Source organism: Tympanuchus pallidicinctus, unplaced genomic scaffold (genome assembly GCF_026119805.1).
Source record: "Tympanuchus pallidicinctus isolate F22 unplaced genomic scaffold, pur_lepc_1.0 scaffold70, whole genome shotgun sequence".
NCBI lineage: Eukaryota > Metazoa > Chordata > Aves > Galliformes > Phasianidae > Tympanuchus > Tympanuchus pallidicinctus.
Genome location: NW_026294792.1, coordinates 117,396 through 135,563, shown reverse-complemented (window position 1 = coordinate 135,563; position 18,168 = coordinate 117,396). Strand labels below are relative to the sequence as shown.

Below are 18,168 nucleotides of genomic sequence, written 5' to 3'. Positions count from 1 at the left end.
GCGTCCTCACCGCGCGGCTCCGCCCGGCTGCCCGCGGCGATGCCTGTCGTCGTGCGCCCGCTCCGCTTCCGGGGCTCCGGCTGCGGGGACGTGGGGGACCTCAGCGAGGCCGAGCCCGCGCCGCCCCGGCCCCGCTCCGCTCCGTGCGGGCCTTCCTGGAGAGCGGCGAGCGCGGGCTGGCGGCCGCCGGCAGGTGGGGGAGCGGGGCGTCCGGGCGGGCGGCGCGGCCCGGCGATGGCGCTGGGGAACTCGCTGGAGACGAGCGGCTCCGCGGGCGCCTTGACGTCGCGCTGCAGGCGGCGGTCGCGAGGCCGGCGCTGTGCGGAGCGGGACGCTTCTACGTGCGTGCTGGAACTTTCCTGCTGGAAACAGCGCAGAGCAGCGCGGCACGATGGAGAGATGCGTGTGAACTCGCAGCCTGGTGGTACCTGAACGCTTTCCGTGTCGGTCCCTGTTCCGTTTGTGCCTGCAGTGGTTGCAGTTGAGTGCTCTCGCTGTGCACGCACTGAACGCCTGCGTTCCAAAAACTAGCTGCTGTTTTTAAGGCTGTCTCCTCGCCAAATCTTACTCTTCCGTACTTGTTGGAAAGATTTCAAGTGGGGTGAAGAAAATCTCAGCTGTTTCACTTGTCAGCAGTGCAACGACTCTGAAGGGCTAACGAGTGTATTTGCTGTAGGCTGTTCCCTTCTCTGTAATGCAGCCGCATTAACTGACATTAAGGTTATTGATACGGGAGGGAGGGGAATGACCCGAGTAGCTCTCGCACACTTCTTGCATAGACAGCAGAGCTTGATGAAGCTGAATTCTGTGCTTTATGGAATGCAATCAGTTTTCCTTTTGCACAAGTGCTTGCGCTCAGAACATCGCTTTCTCTTGTGCGCTCTTACAGCTGTTTGCAATCGTTCAGTTTCTCACCTCGTGTCCTGTCCTGAAAAGAAACAAGCTTGTTTCCTAACTTGTAAGACTAAATGAAGAGATTTGCTTTTTGTTGTCAAGAAGCTGTAGCAATTCTTTTCTTTGCTCGCCAGATTCCTAAACCAAAGTCAAAACTAATAAGAGGAGATGGGGCTGGGCAAGATGTGCTGGAAATGTTGGCCTGCGACCGAAAAAGCCAGTGTGGTAATGAAACCAGTAATTACAGATGTTCCGTAGTTCTGCTTTAATCTTATGAGCAGCTCATGTCAGAGTTAAAGGCTTGTTAAAGAGCACGCTTGGCGTCTTGGAACACACCATGAAACGTTCTGCATTTTGGCTGCGTATGAATTGCAAGCAGCGGTTTGATCCTGACACGTACTGGGCTTTTTCTTTGTGTCTGCAGGACGTTAAGATAGAATTTGACTTCCAGTGTCTCCTAGTCTGCTGGTTTCTGCCTACTAATACACTATTTGTAAGCACTGCTCGTCCCAAGTGTAAAAGAAAATACTGCTCTTTTCCTGTCACTTCTGTTCCCTTCTTTGTTCCAACAGGTTTGCTGCTTTTTTTCCTTTCTTTTTTTCTTTCTTTCTTTGTCTTTTTTATTATGGTAAAGCTGAGGCAGTCATTTTCAGTCTTCACTGTCCTATGGGCTGTGGATGAAAACCAAGAAAACACCGGGCATCGGGCTGAATTGTTCCTGAATAGGTGAGACTGACAGCTACTTATTTTGAGGACAATTGCAGCGCCCTTATAATAAAAATTCACAGTAACTCTGGAGAACTGGATTTGAAAATGCCTTGGGACTGCTGTCAGCCCATATGCTAGAAGAGTGGCTTAATTACAGGGAGAGTGTAAGGAAGAAATTTGCAAATATCTGAAGGGAAATCTTGCTTCCCAGCCGGAAGCAGCAGGAACAACCCACTGCATCAAACACTGTTGTCCTTGTTTGAGTGTTCTGATGTGACACCATGTTTTTCTAGGTCATAGGCTGCTGAACTGAAGCCACGGCAAGGAAGACTTCTTGAAAGCGATTGTGGAATCTTTTGCAAACAAAAGTGGTTTATTTACATTGTTTGAAAGCCTCGTTGGGAGTGGAGCTTCTAAAGAGAGATCTTTTCTCGGCACAGAGGCTGTGGGAGATGTCAGTCCCCAGGCACCAGAGCAAGGAGAACTTGCTGAACACGATATTGGTGAGAGGTGCTGCTTACACTCCGCATACACGTGACTCTGTATCAGAGGTTCTTCTCCAAGTGCTTCATTTGCAGCAACAGACCAGTGTCTGTCACAGCTGTTCATCTTTCCCCTAATGAGAGGCTGCTTTGCAAGAAGTTCCACCTTCAGCTGCGGCGGAGAGGCAGCGTCATCGTGCCAGGTTCTGAAGAATTTCTCACATACTTCCTGCTTCCACACTGTTGTCTTCTGGTCTGTTCTGATTCATTTCCAGTTGAAGCTGCCTGTTGAGCTTTGTGTGCTTGTACGCTGGTAAGTGCTGACAGGAAGGCCCGTACTTATTTATGTGTAATCTGTGAACACAGGTTAGAGGCATGAAAGCGAAATAATTCCAGGATGAGTTGTGAACTAATGAGGTCTTCCCGTTTTTTAAGCTTAACTTGAAGGTGAAGTCTGGCTTTGAATTTGAGCGTAACAAGAGTAGAATGCTGGTGGCCTCCTACTTGGCTCTTAGTGGTCGGAAACAGGTAGACTATTCAGGGTGCAAAGCAAGGAGGCTTATGGCCCTTTCTCTTTGTATGTGTGTTATATTTGTGCATCTGTTTTATATATGAAACAGAAGTTTATGCTACTGCGGCCTCTCTGAAGAAGTTTGTTCATCATGTTTTAAATACATAACGCACAACTTACAAAACGGTTTGTGCTTCTTGCTCGTAGGCCAAAGATTTTCCTTGTTGGAGAAGTGTGATGTTATCTCCATTCTGTGCTTTGTCAAAACCACTGACAAGTGCCAATGCACTTTGGTTGCGCCCTTCTGTGAAGTAGCTGTTGCTTCTGCAGGAGTTATTTGTGCAGTGTGAACAGGTGCAGAAGTCACTTGAAGAAGGCGGCATCTTACTTGGAACTTCTTGGTAGCAGCTTGTTAGACAGAGGCGAGCAGGTGGGAGGAGGTTGGTGGGAAGTGCTTTGCTGGGAGAAACGTTCAGAGCTCGCTCCTCTTGCAGTGAAACCCAGCTCTGATCAGAGGCAGGTCTTCCTGACTCGGACGCAGACCCTGGCTTCTCACAACCCTTGTTGTTGCACAGGTGCTGTTTGGATGCACAGCTGTGGTCTCCAGCACCTCGCGTGGCTTGGCTTGCAGTGGAATTCTGTGTCAGTGTTATTCCCACTGCGCAGATCGTTACAACAACTTTTTCACTCGCCCCACGAGACATCGAGACTGGAAACAGATGCTCCTGAATCCGTTTGCCTGTTGGTCCTTGAAGTAAGCAAGCTTCCCAAGTTGTTAAATGCATTTAAATGCCGGTTTTTTGGTCCCTAATTCCTTCTGTTTGTTTGTTTTTACCAAAGCAGGATTTTTTACTCGGGATGGTGTTCACTGGCAACTTAGAGCTGCAAGAGAAGTTCAGCACTCAGCGTGGCACACATCAACCTCCTTGCTTGCCGTTGCTGCTGTGCAAGCAGAACTGTACTGAGAAGCAAAGGTCCTGGTGGGATGCTGTGTGTACTCTCATGCAGAAAAAAACAACGTAGGAATGCTTCAGTTGGGAAATATTGGAAGCAACCTTCTAGAGGGCTTCTGAATTGATTGCCGTGGGCTGCATAAAACCAGTTCCTTTTGTTTGAACGTTCAAGGTTTTTTGCTGCAGGGGTGTGAGATGGTGAAGAGCTTTGTAAAAACGGGCTTTACGTTTCTGATATTGCATTTGTAAAGAAGTGCTGGCTTAGGACTAAAGCTGCTTGTTGTGTTCATCAAACAAATGACGTGTGAGCAGATGGAAAAGAGGGAATGCTAACTGAGGAATGTTTCTGGTGACATTCAGGCCAGACTCGGCAGCCAAGCTGAAGCTTCTTGTACAGCATGGATGGAGTACTGTGTGAGCCCTGGAGACACACGGCCTTCACCTGCCTTAATTATACACTGGGCAAGAAGCCTGCAAGCAACAGTAAGTTAAGATTGTCTGTAAATAAGTACCGTCTGTTTTTCTCTGATTTGCAAACGTAACAGGCTAAATAAAATCAGATGAGAATGTAGTACTGAGAAGTGCTGCTGATTTTGGTGGCATGACTGGAGCAACCACCTTGCCTGACAAGTACTCTCTACCTCACTGCTCTGAACAGCACAGGTAAAAGCAACGTTGTTTTCTCCCCGTGTTACCTTCTGTGACTATAGAGAGACCTTCTGAAATACGTCCCAAGTGTCAGAGAAAAGCTCTTGAAACTTCTCGAGAAAACAACTGCATCAGAGAAGAAAAAGTAAGAATGACACGTTATTGGAATTTTCTGTGGCAGTCTGAATTTCTCTTCTTCAACAGGGCGTTAGCCTGAACTCGTGCGACCAGAAAGAATCTATGGGAAGAAGCGTCTGCTACTGGAAGGAAATTCTGCTTAGCTTGAAAACTATCAAAAAGCACAGAAGTATTCCTGAACCTGCTGATGCTCTCTTCAAGCATTTCCACAGTGTGGACATCCAGGTACTGACGGATATTCAAAGAGGAGAGTAAGAGGGGTTGTACGTCGCGGGCTTGCATGCCAATGGTTGGTTGGTGTTTTGTTTTGGTTGGCTTTGTGTGTTGATGGGTGGTGGTTGTCTTATTTTTTTGTCGCTGTGCTGCTAATGCTGAGGTTTGGTAGGATCTTTCTGTTGAACTCCTCGGAGTTTTAAAACTCTCTGGTTGGAGGACACTGAACTGCCTTAGCACCAGCTTTCTGAAAAGCTGCTTTCCTGTCATGCAGGGAAAGCAGGCATAGTCTGAACCTCCTCCTATCTGCCTACTTACTAGATGCTTACAGTCTTACACCGACTGTTCCAGGTGTCCACACTGTGTTGTGTGTGACTTGTCTGTGGCTTTGGTTGTAGGTCCTCCAGGTTGCAGCCTGTGAAGAAGAGGCACGTGTGGCTTTTGCAACGCTGGGTGCAGCTGAAGGCAAAACTGATGATGCTTTATTAGCCTTTGAAGCTGTTAACACTGCGGTTTCGCACTGGAACCTATGCACTGTAAGTCTGTAAATTGCATTACCTCAGAATGCTTTTCTGTCACTTGCGTTCTGACCAGTTCTTCCTGATCGATGTGCTGTTACTTAGCTTGGTCAAAGAAAGGCAGAGGAGGTTGAGAGTGATGGTGTGCTACCAGAGGAACAAGAAGAACGCAGAGCCTGTCTTGTTGAAAGGCAGCACTGCCTGATGAAGATCACTGAGGAAAGCTCCTCTGACCCGTCAGTAGCTGCCCAAGTCAGTACAAGAATCAATGCTTGTGTGAATGGTCCTCTTAGTTAATGTTAACAGGTGTGGGGCTTTCCTGGGGGAAAACAACAGCAAAAACACCCCGAGTTTCTGCAGAAAGCCGTGTGCGCTGTGCCGCCGTCGATCAGGACGCAGTCTCTTGCTCTGAGGAAGAATTGCCATCACGACTTGCGTTTCCAATCCATTTCTAGCTGCCGGTATCTGTTAGAGCTGTGACGGAAATGCTGGAGGCAGTGATCCGGGAGCCTGGGGAGAACGGTGAGGAGGGAAGTCTTGCCTCCAGAAACATCTCACGAGCTGCGCACGTGGAAGTGAAAGATGCAGTTCCATCACCCAAGAAGTTCTCTTTCTCACCAACTAACACCTACCAGCTCTATTAGCCGGTTACTCTTTTAGGGAAGTGTTCCTTTTGTGTAAGAAAATCCAAGTTCAGTAAGCTTTTCTTATTTTCTTTGCTCAGACTCTCCTGCAGTGGGCAGAAGATCACAAGTCCTTACTTCAAAAGCTGTGTCAGCAAGTGGAAGCTTTAAAGGTAAACAGCTTTTGTCACTATACTGGATGCAGAAGAGTTGATCTTTTTGTTCTGGTAAGTACTTTGTCACCCAAGCACTGAACTAAGCTTCACTTGCCAGGCTACCTCTTAACTCAGTGAAGAGAACTGCTATAAACATCCGCTTAAATTCAGGGCAAGAGTGAAACTTTGCCTACAAACTCTAATTTGCTACTCAGATATAGGAAGTAATGCTGAGGATTGTGTGTGCAGAAAGTTGTGCTTTCTTCAGCTTAGCTGTTGTCATCTTGGTTCTGGGTTTATTTCTAGCTTCAGGGCACAGTCTCGGTTTTGTAAAGCATGGGCAGGTCGTGGATTATTGCAGCAGTTAACTCTTCTTTTTTCTTTTGTCTCAGATCTTGAACGTGCTTTTAAATAGCAAAGGAGCGTAGGGAGCATTCCTTGGGTTTTCCCCACATACCTGTGTTTCATACGTTTCCATTCTCTTAATTGAAACCCTGTCTTTAACAGAATGAAACACGGGAAATGAAACGTAACAGTTGCAGTGTAAGCGTGCCATCTCATCGCTGGCCTGCTGAAAGCTGTGGAGCAGATACTGTGTCAGATGGTTATGGGAGAGCACAACACCTTCGTGAAGCTCCTTGGAAGGGTAAGTCGATGCTGGATTTTTAATTGACCGCTTAGCTAAACAGTGAGACTTCTTAAAACCTTTCTGCAGTGTTCTGAGATGAATGAGTAAAACTGGTCCCTGGGGAAAGTTCATTCAAGTCAGAAATGAAAGCTGGATGCAAACCCTTTACTTGGTGTTCAGTTGCTACCTCTGGCCCGTCTGTTTGCAGTAGCCAGTCACCTGCTGTGACTCGCAGTGTCTTGGAAGAACTGCTGCAACCAATGTACCACCAACAGAGGTGAGGACAAACAAATCTGCTCAAGCCATTTCTACTGATTTGTTGGAAACAGCTGGTTGTGATTCTGTGTGCAGCTGGGTATCACTGCGGTTCCCTAGAGAGCATTTACTACACTTGAGGTCTGCTGGAGACAGGCAGAAAGTTCCATTATCAGCTGATCTTTGGGACGTGGGGTTTGGGAGAAGCAGCCAGCAAAAGATGTTTTTAACGTGCTGGCAATGTCCTCTGCTCGTTGTCTGCGATGTTCTTTTCCCCAAAGTAGTGTGGGGACTTGCTGGTTTTGACTTTTTTGGTACTAAAGGAAATGAGTCAGTTCACTTACGCTTCTCTCCAGTCTGTGTGTTCAGGTACCATCCAAGTTTTGAACGTATGATTTCAGTTTAAACTGATGAGAGTTGAAATCTAATTTTAAGGTGCACCTTGCTATGAAGAGTGCACGTTGCATGGGCTTCAGCCCCCTGGTCCCTTTTTCTCCTTTTGCACGAGGAAGTAACGGTGTGTTTTTCTGTAGGCGCCTGTCTGTGGCACGAACGGAGCTGCACCTCAGCACGTCGACGTGCTCAGCAACAAGCGATCCACGCGCCGCCTCTGCACAGCACTTGTGCTGCTGTGCTTCCTCAAGGCACCTGTGGTGCACCTGTGTGTTTTGATGCTCCGTCTGCTGGAATCCTTTCTCCTCGTGGAGGTGATGATCGCTACAACTACGGCCTGCCCCAGGCGAGCGCAAATCCACCTCTGCCTGAAGCAGGCTGTTTTACAAGACCTGCGTTTGCACCCACAGGTTTAAAACCTGCAGAGTCCTGTGTCAGTGCCGCACAGGACAAATTAGGATCCGCCTTTGCGACAAAGGAAGGGCAGTGGGACTGTAACATCTCTGCAGTGAGAAATGAACCCGCTGCCCCAAAATGTGCTGCCCTGCAGAACGCAAACAAAACTCGTTCAGCAGTATCTCTTCAAGAACTGTCCTTTCAACTCGATGGGAAAACCCCAGCGTGTACCTCTCAGAATCTGGCAGATGCTGAAGCGGAGCCTGCAGAGGGAAGATGTAACTTCTCAGTGTGGATGCCTCCAGGTGGATTTAAATTTGGCATAGAGGAGTGCAATACAAATTGCGCTAAGGAAGACGATCCGCCCAAGGAGCGTACAGCAGGCTTGACAAACATGGATGGAAAAGACAAAAATGAACTGCCCTCAGGTGGTGGAGTTACACTCCAATCTCAAGAAACAGCAAACAGGGACAAGAGTGAGCCCAGCTGTGAGAAAGGCACGTGGATAACAGCTCATGTTTCTGGTACGAACGCAGCCAAAGCGTCTCCTTGTGGTGCCAACTCTGTAGCTGTGCTGGAGGAAGCTACCAGGGAACACAGCGACCTCAGCCATGGTGGTGATGGTTCTGATGCCGCTGTAGAGGCCTCAGAGGCTTTAAGCACCTGTGAAACGCCAAGAAAAACCGTGGTGTCTGCTCCAAAGTTTGTATTGAGGTCTGAATGTGTCAAGAGCGTTTTCAGTAACGAAAAGACATTCCCATCTGGCAAGACCTCGGCCATCGGTTCCCTCTTTGGATTCGGCTTTAATCCTCCAGGAAGGAGCGCTGATGGAATTTGAACATCTCAGAAAGCAGAGCAGGAAAAACCGGGAGTGGCTGAAGCAGCCAAAAGCTGCAGTGCAGCTCAGGAACCTTGGGAGAGCGAGGCATCCAAGCTGGCTCCTCCAGCACAAGATGGGCCCTCCGACTTCTCGTTTAAAGTTCTGGAAGAAGGTGAGCGTTAACTGAGCTAGTAATTTATTCAGCTGTGCTGCTCATTAGTCAGTCATTCATTAGTGCTGGTCATTGAGTTCTTCTGTCTTAATAGGACGTCGATTCTTTCAGTGCCAGTGCAGGTCTGTGATCTCCAAATCCTAGACTTTCAACTTGAGTGATGCTGAGCTGTAGCTGTTTGCACGTGAGAGCAGAAACGTGCCTTATGCAGGATTCAGCGTTGGTCTGCAGTGAGACAGGGAGCTGCGGGTAGGATTTTGGAATGTGTGCGAGGCGCTGTTTAAGATGTCAGGGTGAAGTGCTGAGTGCCTTTTTGAGCTGAACTGGCAGTGGATGTGCGCAGGCCTCGCTCTGACTGGCCACTACGAGAGCAGCACGTGTGCTTCAGCTTCAACTCGAGTCATCCCTTCAACTCGGAGGCATCCTGCTGCTCTGCCTCCATTCCTTTCCGGTAGCTTTACATCTTTATGCCTTGGATTGCCCTGGTTTTTCTTGTGCTTCCCAGAAGAGATGTGAAATAAGTTCTGTTCAGTCGCTGTGTCAGATCTTCTGGAATTTCACATGCTCAGAGCTCATCGGTAGTACAGCTGCTGCAGACAGCTTTCCGTTTCTGACTGGCTTTTGCAGTCCTTGGTTTTGCTTTTCCTCTGCAGATGATTCCCGTGTGGCTCTTCCTTGTAGCTGTGTTTTGTTTGGTGTAAGGCCATCACTGATTCTTGTAACGGTATGAAAATGCTGACCTGTTCCTGGTCTGAGACTTGAATTTCAAAGGGAAGGGGAAAGTATAGTGCTGCTGGAACCAACAGACTCTAACAGTACTTCAACTGGGAAAACCTGTCATCTTCCATTTGGCCAGTCACCCTTTCTGAGGCTGTGAGTGTCTGTATAGTAATAAAAGGTGGCACATATTGGGCTACCAGAAATATAAGTAAATGTCAAAGGAAGCTGGTGTCTGTAGTGGCAGTGGCAAGTTTGAAATCTTCATTATTGCACGGAGGTTCTTGGATAGCAGCAGAAAACCAAAGCATGGCGGATTTACAGTTCCTTAGTTATCCTGAATGAGTGTCTTTTTATCTAAGGATGCCTTTTCAAAAGCTCTGAATGCAAGATGTTCTGAGTATCGTTAGGTTGCTTCATAATGTACGTGCCAGAAATGATCTCAGTATTTAGCTGTCTTATCAGCTGTTTTCCACTGATGTTTGTTCTTGGCAGCAGGCCCCCCAGTCAAACCTGAGCTGCAGAGGGAATGTGTTACTGCTTCTCAGGTGTCTCAGGGAGAGAAAGGAAACAGCTTTGCCTCCTAAAGTAGAAACGGCTTTGGCTGGTAGAATTCCTCCTAGCAGGTATGTAAGAGTGGAGGGATTTCAGAGCAGTTTCCAAGGGAAATGGTGCTCGTTTTGGAATCGCACTGCTCCAAAGGCACTTCAGTCTCTTGTCGAGTCCAGCTTGAGTGTGTCTTAAGAGTAATGAAGAGTTCTTGTTTGTTTTTTTGCCCAGTTGTTCGCTTCCCTTAATCCCTGTTACTTAGCTGCTCTGAAGCAGTAGGAGCTGTAGGAGCTGTAGGAAAGTTGGAGACTGAGAACTTTCAGTCATGATTTCTCTGTACTGCAGTTGTAATTAGAAATGGAGAAATTTATCAGTTGCTGGGAGGGAGGGAGGGAGGGAGAGAGGGAGGGAGAGGAGGGGGGAAATGCGGCTTTATTGGAGGGAGCGGTTATTCTTAGTGTCCAGCCTTAATGTAGTTTGAAAGTTAGGCTCTCATGGCTTATTTGCTTCCTGTTTTATTAATCGTGCTGACTTATTCTTCCTTCCTTGTACAGATTTACATACTGAGCAACCAGTGAACAGCAGCGGAATTTGTGCAGTCAGCTGCGAGCAGCGAAGAAGCAGAATGCACAGAAACTGCTCACGTATCTCAGGATTTACCAGGAGGTGGTGATGCAGCTTTTTAGGAAGGAGAAGAACTGCAAGCTCAAGCAGAGATGAGTTTAACTGGAAGTAGCCTTATGTAGCTTTGTAAGGCTTAACACAGTTGTTCGTGTCTGGATTTCGTGTTTGACCCTAGCGTGCCTAATAGGATGAGGAGCTTGCAATGACTGTAATCTTCTAGTTTGGCCTCCTGTAAAGAACAGACCTTAATTGCAGGTTAGTGTAATGATTCAGAGCACCAATAAACAGTAGGTGGTGTCCTTTAATTGGAACAGCTGATCTGGTGAAGTCTGCAGAATGTCGTCTTCCTCTTTCTTCAATATCTGTCTGCCTTTCCTCATCTCTTCATCACAGTATGACTTCTGTGGGGTTCTTCTCGCCTTACCTGCTCTTTTTCTCCTTCGGTGTCACTTCTCCCACCAGAAATGCTTGTCTGTCACGCATTTCTGCAGTTCTTCCAAGTTTTTCTGTAGCTTTGGAAGATGTGTCAATTGAAGAATGTTAAAAGCCAGTAATGCGCACGTAGAAAGCGTGGAGGACATGCAGCTGTGAGGCCTCCGTTTATTATTTTCAGTTGATTCTTGTTCTGTCAGATGCCAGCATGAAGTTATTTCACGGTCTTTAAGAGGAGAGCACCTGGGATGCTAACAGTGCTGCGTTATCACTTAGCACATCATTCAGCAGGCCTGAAATTTCGCTGGGGAATTGTGGCCAGCACACTGGATAGCTTAAGAATCAAACAACTTGCTATGCAGCGTGGTGCAGGCAGTGTTGCATTGCTAAAATGAATTTCAAACGCTGGAACTTGTTGGGCTCTTCCATTTGGAGAAGGCAGGGCTTTTCATTCACTTCAGTGCATGATGAGTGTCGAGCTGAGGGTACAAAGCCACTGGAGAAGAATGTGAAGGAATTGTCTTCAAAGAGAGGGCAGAACTTTACAGCTGGGCCAGAGATGCCGCTCAGCGGAAGGAGCTCTTGGAGAGCTGAAGCTCCTCTTCCAGACACAGCAGAAGTATTCCAGGAGCCTCGTGAGAAGGGGCCGAGTTGCTGAGGTGTGTGCAAAGCATGTCATCGCCACAGAAATGAACTCATTGCCCTCTGAGACATCAAACTGCTTGAATTTGGACAGCTACAGGTGATGCTGGTGAGTCGGTTGGGTGGTTTTTACAGTTCTTTCCGGTCTCTCCTGCAGTCGGTTTGGCTTTGTTTTACCCTGGAGATCCTACAGAACAAAAGCTGCTGATCTCTGGCTGCAGTGAGTAGAGCTAAGGAAATCTCTTCTTGGGTTTGTTTTCAGACGGTGAAGTGGAAGTAGAGCGAGTTGCGGTCAGATTAGAAGTTCAAGACCTGGCTGATTCTTTCGAGAGCAGATTGAAGAATGCCAGCAGAGCTTGTCAGAGCTGCAGAAGGGCCAGCTCTCTGTGGCAGCGGAGCTGTCAAAGGACACCGGCCCTGTTGTTGTGTATTTGGACGTTTCTGCCAGCGATGAACCTTCAGGACACACAGCCACGGAGCTGCTTTCACACATTGTCCCTCGGACGGCTGAAAAGCTCAGGGCCCTGTGCACAGGGGAGAAAGGCTCGTGGATTCAGGAGTACCACGTTTCACAGGATAGTTAGTGACTTCCTATGTCAGGTAAGCTTAACGTGAAGGCTTTTCACGGAGAGAAAAAGCCCACCTGGGCTGCAGCACCGCATGGATCCTGCCTGAAAGTGGGCTTTTCCAGTTTTTGACTGTAGTGAGAGTAGCCAAAATCAGCAGGGCTGCTGTCAGCAGCGACGCCTCAAGCTTTCCCGACACTTCTAGAGAGGATCACGTTTGATTCTTGGGGAGCTGTGACTTCATGGGAACGCCACAGCCTGCGTGTGAGACTTCATTTTGTTCGTGCTGTTATCTGCCTGATGGCTCCTCTTTGACAGCTGTTTGATTTGTGGGCTCTTAGAGCCAGCTTTCAGCCTTTGGCAGCAGCAGGAAGCGGAGCTCCCGACGTGTTGTAGGCAGCGTTTGCTCTGCTCAGGGGCCTTGGCTGCAGCGTGTGTGCAGAGAACAGCGTGCGTGTTTGGCATGGCTGTGCAGCAGAGAACAGAAATGGTAGTTTTGTCATTTTTCAGTGCCTCCCAGGACAGCACTCTGTGGTAGATCAGAAATTGGTGTGCGTGTTGGATTTGCTGTTTAGCAGGTGCATTCTCCTGCTGCATCTCTGTGCATCTCTGTATCCTACTGTACTTTGACTGCAGGAGTTTTCTCGCAGTAGGGTCAAGGCCACCCAAACTCAGGTCTGTAGTGCTTTCAGTATGGAGCCCTTTCAAGGCTTGATTAAGACCTGGCAGAGTAGAAGCCAACGCTGTGTGAACGACAATTCAAGAGTGTCCTTTTCTGGAACTGCGCCCACAAATGGTCAGAATTCACTGTAGGATGCTTGTGATTGTTTTGTACTATTAAGTTCTGTCCATGAGAGCTTGTTCTCCCTATTCTGTCAAAAATACTGTTAGGAATTCTTGATGGTACTGTGCTCTCAAGTATGCAAACCTTTTTTTCGTATTAGAGGCACAATTTTTATATCAATGCATCGTAGCAAGCCAGATTTCCTTTCCTCCTTATGGAAAACCAGATGCTTTCAAACATCTTTCCAGTGTCATGAATAAAGGCTCCGTTCTTAAAACCTGTATCCCCTCCGTTGTGTGAAGGCTTGAGCGGGGTGGAAAAGCAGCCAGGCAGCCTGCCTTCTCTTGTAACACTGTTGGGATTTTGGGCTGTGCCATGGGTTCAGTTGCTCGTAGTCAACAGCGATTCCTTGGAACTGTCATTCAGTTCCAGTGTGTTTGTTTTGTCTCGATTAGTTTTGCTTTTCCACGTGCCGCTGCCCACAGGCACAGCCCTGCTGCTCAGAGAGCTGGGAACAATCCCTAACTTGAGGCTGCGCAGCTCTGCCTCGCGAGGTTCCGTCCACCCGTCGCTGGCAGGGTGCAGCCATCAGCCTCCCTGGGCTCTGTGGCAGTCCTGGGCCCTTCACACATCCTGTTTGTTCAAGTTCTTGGTAGCGTACGCCGTGCTGTGCTGTGTCTGATGCTCAGCTGTGAACGATCCTGATCATCTGCTGCAAATGCACTCCTGCGCTGCTGCTGGTGGCTGATCTGAGTGAGCTGGCCAGGCAGTGGCCAACCAGTTCAGGCCCACATTTGCTGTCACGGTGTGTGGTATCGCGCTCTTCTTCCCGTTTCCCAGCAGATCACAGGGCCTTGCAGCAACAGGGTGTTGAGATCCGCGCTCTCTCGCCCGGTGTGGCTCCCTCCTGCACCGGGCACGAGGTCCAGTGGGAACAGCACAAGCATTTTTATCTGCTTGCTTGGGCTTTTTACAGTCCCTTTGTACACGTGGGCCTTCCTGTGCCCAAAGTCAGAAGAAAGGGGGCTTGCTGCTCCATACCCAGAAGAAAGGGGTTGTCCTGGGCCAGGAACCAGAACGAAGGGACTGGCTGGACTAAAACACAGAAGGAACGTGGCGGGCTGGGCAGACAGCCAGAAGGAACGGGGCTTCCTGGGGCAGAATGGAGCAGGAAAGCAGCCTGCTGGGCAGCAAATCCGTCAGGGAGATTCTTGCTGTGCAGAAACTGAGAAGGAAGGGGGCTCACCAGGAAGAAACCCCGATGGCAGAGGGCTTGCTCAGCTCAAAGCCAGAAAGAAGTGGACTTGCTCTACTGAAACAGTGAAGAAGAGAGGCTGGAAAGGTCAAACGCCAGAAGGAATGAGGATTGCTGGGCCCAAAGCCGGAAGGAAAGGTCCTTGCTGGGCTGGAATGAATAGAGAAGGGTTTTGCTGCTCCTGAGCCCAGAAGGAAGAGGGCTTGTAAGACCATACCCAGAAGAAAGGGGGAGTGCTGGGCAACAAACCAGAAGGAAGGGGCTTGCTGGACTCAAACCCAGAAGGAAGGGGCTTGCTGGTCCATACCCAGAAAGAAGTGGGTGTGCTGCGCCACAAAGCAAAAAGAAGGTGCTTGCTGGGTCCTGAACTAGAAGAAAGGGGGCTTGCTGGGCCACAAATGGAGAAGAAGGGGGCTTGCTGGACTTGGTTAGAGTTAGTTTTAGGTTTGGGGCAGTGAAAGCTTAGGTTAGGGTTAGTGTTAGAGTTTGGTGTTAGTGTTGAGTTTTAGGGTTATGCTTGGGGTTAGGGTTTGGGCTAGGGTAGGGTTAGGGTTCGGTTAAGTTTGAGGGTAAGGGTTAGGGTTAGGTTCAGTGCTAGGTTTACATTTAGGGTTAGGATACAGCTGGGGTTAGGATTAAGGTTAGGATTAGGGTTAGTGTTTGTTTTGGGTTAGGGACTGGGTCAGGGTTAGGGTTGATGTTCAGGTTGGGTTAATATTAGTGTGAGGGTTAGTATTTGCAGAAAGGTTTAGAGCAAGGTTTCAGGTTTGCATTAGAGTTAGGGTTGGGGTTAGAGTTTGGGGTTAATTTTGGGTAGTGTTAGGGTTAGGGATTGGGTTTGGTTGAGGGTTAAACTTATGGTAAGATTTAGGGTTGAGCTTAGGGTTAGGGTTTGGAATTAGGTTTAGGATTAATGTTGTGGCTAGGCTTAGAGTAAGGTTTAGAGTCAGGGTTATGTTTAGGGCAGGGTTTGGGTTAAAGTTAGGGTTGTGGGCTAGGGTGTAGTATCCTCTGTACAGATTCCATTGTGATACACGACTGAACCATTTGCCATTTCACATTTAATCCTTAGGGGCACCGAGTCAATGGGGGTTTCACGTGTTCTCATGTTCAATACAGAACCAGCAGTGGCAGCAACGATGTCGAGACGACGACTTTCACAGGCATGAGAAGTAATGGAGATGTGCACAGTTCTTCCAGCCGCTGTGCAAAGAGCGAATCCAAACCAGCGCTCTTCTTTACAAGTCCCTTCATGCTGTGAGGTTTCTGCCAACGGTGGGTGTGCTTACAACAGAGACATGAGGTGAGCTCTGGGTTTTACTGACTCTTTCTGTTATGATTCTACGATTACTTTTGACCTTTTCGTTTTCCTTTTAGTTTTCTTTCATTGTTATTTTGTTCCAGGCGTGTACCTGGACAGAGCCCAGCAGTTCCATGATACCATTGTGTCCGTGATGCTTTCCTAGTGAAGGGAGTTTCACCTGGGTGATACCTCCTTGTACAGCCAAATGCACTGAAACAAAACGAACCTTGCTGTTATTCATTTCATGTGGTCATTTAAGTGGCCATTTTAATACAATGTATTTTAATCAGAGAGATGCCAGTCAGTCAGAGATCCCCCACGACATCCTTACAGCAAAGCTGAGGAAGAGTGGGATGGATGAGTGGACAGTGAGGTGGGTTGAGAACTGGCTGACTGGCAGAGCACAGAGGGTCGTTGGTGGTGCAGAGTCCGGTTGGAGGCCTGTAAGCAGCGCTGTTCCTCAGGGGTCTGTGCTGGGTCCGGTCTTGTTCAACATCTTCATCAATGACCTTGATGAGGGGATAATGGCCACCCTCAGCAAGTTTGTGATGATACGAAGCTGGGAGGATTGGCTGACAGCCTGAAGGCCGTGCTGCCATTCAGCAAGACCTGGACAGGCTGGAGAGCTGGGCTGAAGCCAATGGGATGAGGTTCAACAAGGCCAAATGCCGGGTCCTGCACTTCGGCCACAACAACCCCAGGCGACGCTGCAGGCTTGGGGCGGTGTGGCTGGAGGACTGCGTAGAGGAAATGGACCTGGGGGTATTGATGGATGCTGGGCTGAACAGGAGCCAGCAGTGTGCCCAGGTGGCCAAGAAGGCCAAGGGCAGCCTGGCTTGCATCAGAAACAGTGCAGCCAGCAGGAGCAGAGAGGTGATTGTGCCCTGTGCTCAGCACTGGTGAGGCCGCACCTCGAGTGCTGTGTCCAGTTTTGGGCCCCTCACTGCAAGAAAGACATGGAGGCCCTGGAACGTGTTCAAAGGAGGGCAACAAAGCTGGTGAGGGGTCTGGAACACAGGGCTGCTGAGGAGAGGCTGAAGGAGTTGGGAATGTTCAGCCTGGAGAAGAGGAGCTCAGGGCAGAGCTCACTGCTCTCTATGACTGCCTGAAGGGAGGCTGTAGTGAGCTGGGGGTCGGCCTCTGCTCTCGTGCCATCAGTGATAGGAGCAGAGGGAATGGTTTCAAGCTGCGGCAGGGGAGATTCAGGCTGGACATGAGGAAGTGTTACTGTTCAGAAAGGGTGGTCAGGCAGTGGAATGGATGCCCAGGGAGGTGGTGGAGTCACCGAGCCTGGAGGTGTTCAAGGAAAGGCTGGATGTTGTGTTGAGGGACGTGGTTCAGTGGGAGCTGTTGGTAATGGGTGGACGGTTGGACTGGGTGATCTTTTAGGTCTTTTCCAACCTTGGTGATTCTATGATTCTATGATCTCACACTGCAGGGGGAACTTTGCAGACAGATGTCACTACAGCATTCTGGCCCCATAGCCCCTATGGCCCCATAACCACAACAACCCCATCTCATAGCAATCCCATCCCATATCCATCATATCCACCCCATAACCATCTTGATTCCATCCCATATCTATACCCCCCCATCCTATCCCCATCTTCTATCCCATATCCATCCTAAATCCATATCCCCACATGCATTCCATACATTATCATACAATCAATGAGCACACAGATGACACAGCATACCCGAGAGCTCAGCTTATGCAGTTATACCAGAACAGAAAAGAAGGACACTCACCTACCTTAGGCTCATGCGGTAAACTCCAGTGGAGCGGATCACCAGAACGGATCCTTCTCCCCTGGCAGTCAGCTCTTAAATGGGTCTCGGAGGGGTGCAGCCAGGCTCCACCACTCCCAGCAGCGCAGATGAATTGCCTTCACCTGTGCTCCCATGGCTGACTCAGGGCCGGCCTCAGGTGCCCGGTCAGAGGTTCAGGCTGTGGTTCAGCAGTCCCCGTACACTTATCCAGCCCATTATCACCCCGGCCCCATATTCTTCCCCAGTCCATCCCACACTCTTCCCCTGTTGATCCCACATCCATCCCAACCTAATCCCATACCCAGGGCCCATCCCATATATACTCCAATTTCCGATCTCCCATTCCATAACCATCCCATATCCCACATCCCGATCCTAAATTTCGCATCCTAATCCCACATCCCATCCCCATCTCCCACCTGTCAATCCCAATCCCATCTCCCACCCCCTATAGCAATAGGGCGCACACCGAAGTCCCGCCCCGTGCCAGTGCTCCTCCTATCAACGGCCCCGCACCTCCCCGCCCCCGGGCTCTCATTGGTCCGGTGCAGCTCTGTCCTGCCTCCGGGCTCCCATTGGTCAGTGGCGGCGCCGCCGGCTCCCGTTGGCTGAGGCGCGGCGCGCGGGAACGGCCGTTAGCAGCCGGGTCGGATCCGCCCCGCCTTCCCCTCAGGCGCTGCTACTCCCGCAGCCCGGGTCGCCCCGCGCGACGCCGCTGCTGTGCGCCGGAGCTGCCCGGAAGCACCGAGATGGAACCGCGGCACGAGAGCCGCGGTGCTGAGGACAGAGGCGCCGGAGCTGGGGGAACGGCGAGCGGCACCGGGACAGGGGACGCCTGGGCAGCCGTAACCTGGCTTCATGCGGGGTGAGGGGCTGGGAGTGGGACTGGGATGCGGATGCAGACAGGACGGGATGTGGGGAAGTGGGATAAATACGGGACGGGCTGTGAATATGGGGTGGATATGAGGCGATAGGGAGCTGTGGGAGAGAGGTAGGGGGATAATGGGGAAATAGAGGGG

The 18,168-nt window shown here is 49.6% G+C and overlaps 1 long non-coding RNA gene and 1 pseudogene across 1 annotated transcript; both read left to right on the top strand.

Annotated features, from left to right (window-relative positions):
* The first annotated feature begins 67 nt into the window (after positions 1–67).
* On the top strand, positions 68–12,711 carry LOC128072895 (E3 SUMO-protein ligase RanBP2-like; annotated as a pseudogene).
* Positions 12,712–13,874: 1,163 nt separating this feature from the next.
* Positions 13,875–15,594, top strand: LOC128072889 (uncharacterized). Its single transcript, XR_008202495.1, has 3 exons — positions 13,875–14,425; positions 15,149–15,379; positions 15,454–15,594. It is a non-coding gene; the product is annotated as an uncharacterized LOC128072889 (long non-coding RNA).
* The last annotated feature ends 2,574 nt before the right edge of the window (positions 15,595–18,168 follow it).